Raw genomic sequence first — 3,481 nt, 5'->3', positions numbered from 1 at the left:
CGGTAATTTCATTGCAAAATCCGCATTTATCCAATTAGTCGAAAGAAGCCAATTTGGGGGGATGCCTAGTGAAGACCCTCATTCTCACATTGAGACTTTTTGTGACTATTGTGATGCGATTTCACAAACCGGAGTAACTCAAGACCAAATTCGATGGGTCTTATTTCCTTTTTTCTTTGATTGGTATCGCGAAATAATGGTTAAAGAGCCTTGATAAAGCTACTCTTGGTATCGACTCTTGGAAGAAATTGGCACTTGCTTTCTAAAAAAAGTTCTACCCTCCGGAAAAGACTAACATGCTAAGAACCCAAATCACGGGATTTAAACAAAGGGACGAAGAATCTTTGTATGAAGCTTGGGAGCGATTCAAAGGAACTTGTCGCTCATGTCCTCATCATGGACTTAGCGAGTGGTTCTTGGTACAACAATTTTGGAATGGTCTTTATGAAGACTCCCGAAACATTCTCAACATGGGATCAAATGGTATGTTCACCGAAGTTGACGATAATCAATCTTGGAACAAGATTGAGGAAATGGCGGTCCATAACTCACAATATAGTAGACCTCGGAAGGCTACTAGAGGAGGAAAGCATGAGACTCTATTACTCAATTGGGTGCTCAACTTAGTGCTCATATTGATACCAACAACTTGAAGTTTGAGAAGGCTATGGCTAAACTTGAAGAAGCCTCCAAATCACCAAAGCAACATGTTAATGCCATGGTGCCATCCTCATCAATTCCAAGTGGAATATGTGAGAATTGTGGAACTTTGGGACATGACCAAAGTGAATGTAGGGGAACAAATGAACAAGTGAATGCTTTTCAAGCATACAAGAGTGGTACCCCTTATTCCAACTATTACAATGAAAACACCAAATTCCATCCAAATCTCTCATACAAAAGGCAAAATGTTCAAAACCCTCAAACAACATACACCCCACCTCCAATGAGAAACCAAAATCAAAGACCCTTTTACAACCAAAACCAAGGTTACCAAAATCAAACTCCATACACTCAATCAAATGACCAAGGTTTTGATATTCAAAAAGCGGTCCTCCAAATGCAAAAGAACCAACAAGAATTTTTCACTCAAATGCAAAAAGATAGTGTAACGCCCCGTAAATTTCGGACCGTTAATATATTTCGAAAATAATTTATTAATCAAATAAAATTGGATATTTAAAGTAATTAAAGTAAAAATAATTCAAAGAAATATAATTTTATTATATTTTGAGGAAAAGTATTTATTTTGATAGTTTCGAAATGTTTAAAAATAGTTTAAACCGTGTAAAACTTTTTATTTCGAAATAAGGGCGTATCGGGGGGGGGGGGGGATGACAATTCTTTTGAACGTTGGGTAAACGAAATTGGAAGTGGGTCGTATGAATACTCAATTTTCTTGTAATATCGTGTTTAAAAACTGTGGTCTTGACGGAATTTGCGTTTGACTTACGGATTTAATTATTATTGAAACGAGTCAAAACCGACTCGTAAAAATCCCGACTAAAAATCCCGCACCTTCCTTTCCTCCTTTCCTTTCTTCCTTCACGCACATCAGCCCTTCATTCCCCTTCATTTTTCTGGTTTCTTGTCTTCATCCCTAACATTTCCCAAAAACACCATTTTTACATAAAATCAAGCTATTTTCGCCCTAATTTCTTCGTTTCTTATCGGTTTTTCACGAAATTTACCTTTCCGGAATCCCCTCGACGAGATCTACAACTTAGTATGTTCTAATTTCAGTTTTCATTAAGTTTTTTTAAGATGAAATTTCGGTATTTTTCGGTATTGGTGCTTATTTATGGTATTTTTATTGTTTATTTAGGTGAAGATTTGGAGGACGAGTTCGGGGACTCGTATATCGTAGAGGATAGCGGCTAGTTGTTGTTAGGGTTCGGGTTTTGAGGTGCTAATTGCTCTTTTTCTAGCTTAAGGTAACATATTTCGAGTTACTCGACGAAAGATCGTCACATGTTTTTGATTTTTGTATGTTTGGTGATTTTTACTTGAGTAGTAGTTTTCACATGATAAATTTGTTGTATGCATGTTTAATTTGTGCCTTTTGTTAGTTTAAATTATTAAATATGAATTGGGGACGATTAATAAATTTTCAGACGGTCTCTTATTAAACAAAAATGGAAAAATAAGGTGGTGTAGGGGACGGGTGGCAGGCCCGTGGCAGGCCCACGGCTAGCTCACGGCTGCCCGGGTTGTTCCGTGCTTGTTTTGCGGTTTTTCGTATAATATTGGTCATTTCGGGTTAATTAAGGTTAGAATAGTATAAGTAACAAATGGGTAGTATTTTGATAGTAACAAAAATTATGTTATTGGTAAAATTGTGCTTATATTAATAGTTATCACATGTTAGGGTAGTTTACAAAAGGAAATTGTAATTAATAGGCTCAAAATGAATTTTATAGCTATAATTGTAATGTTTTGTTGATTGTGCCGAAAACTGAGCCTTAGTCCCTTTGACTGATGCGATGTCAGTTAATTGAGTGATTGGTCAGCCGCCATTTGACCCGTACCTGTCGCAGGGCTGGGGTTGCGGGTAAAAATTCGGTTGAATGATTTAGATAATCGGCCTTTTTCTTGTTTTAGGCCATTTAACAAGCTTTTGTTCACATGTATAGCTTATTGAATTTAATAGTGACTTGTATTGTAGAAATGGCCCTAGTTTCCCCTGAAGCCTTTAATATGGTTACTATTGTTAGAATTAGAAATTAATATTGAATACTTATTGAGGATTCGTTGGGATTGTATCTTTGTAAATAGACATTATAAGCCTTTCACATGATAGAATGCTAGAATTTATATTGATAAGTAGGACTTTTTGCCCTCTTAAGGTTAAGTGGGTGTCTTACTTGACTTGTGTGGTGAGTCATGTATGGTGTGGGCTAAAATATTCAAGTTGGGACTAGCTGGGACTAGGTCCTAGGTGAGTATTTCGGCCTCCATCATAGATAGGTCTTTATAGTCTTTGACGAGTATATGTTCACTGCTTGATAGCCTTTGTGTTCCTGACTAGTGGATGTTTATCCAAGTTGGGGCATGACCTCAGGTACTTATTTTGATAGTATGGGGTCAGCTTAAGTACTAGCCAACCCTTCGGTGGTGTCCTTAGGGTACTCACTTCACTTTGTTTTAAAAAAATGTTGTGGGTCTTGGGTGCGGTGGTGTGTATCCGCATGTCTAGGTCTGCGCAGATTTTAGGCTAGGGTTGTGTTGTCTCTTGGCCATGTTTTCTTAATAGTAACCGCTGAGCCAAGATACCGGTTCGATTACCTTCCCTACCTCGTGGTATAGACTCGAGTTACAAAGTGACTATTGACCGTGCTAAGAACTTATGCCTGTCTTTGATATATTGCCCTTTCTTGTATGGTGATTTTATGAATTGTAATAGGTGAGATGTAAGCGGTTCTGATTGATAAAGTTTGGATTACTATTTGTTATATGATTCACATGATAGTTTAGTTTGGTC

The 3,481-nt window shown here is 37.3% G+C and overlaps 1 non-coding gene across 1 annotated transcript; it reads right to left on the bottom strand.

Annotated features, from left to right (window-relative positions):
• Nucleotides 1-296: 296 nt before the first annotated feature.
• On the bottom strand, nucleotides 297-403 carry LOC141618643 (small nucleolar RNA R71). Its single transcript, XR_012531451.1, has one exon. It is a non-coding gene; the product is annotated as a small nucleolar RNA R71 (small nucleolar RNA).
• Nucleotides 404-3,481: the final 3,078 nt, after the last annotated feature.

The sequence above is a fragment of the Silene latifolia genome, chromosome 1, assembly GCF_048544455.1.
Source record: "Silene latifolia isolate original U9 population chromosome 1, ASM4854445v1, whole genome shotgun sequence".
Lineage (NCBI taxonomy): Eukaryota > Viridiplantae > Streptophyta > Magnoliopsida > Caryophyllales > Caryophyllaceae > Silene > Silene latifolia.
This window is presented reverse-complemented; position numbering and strand designations above follow the sequence as displayed.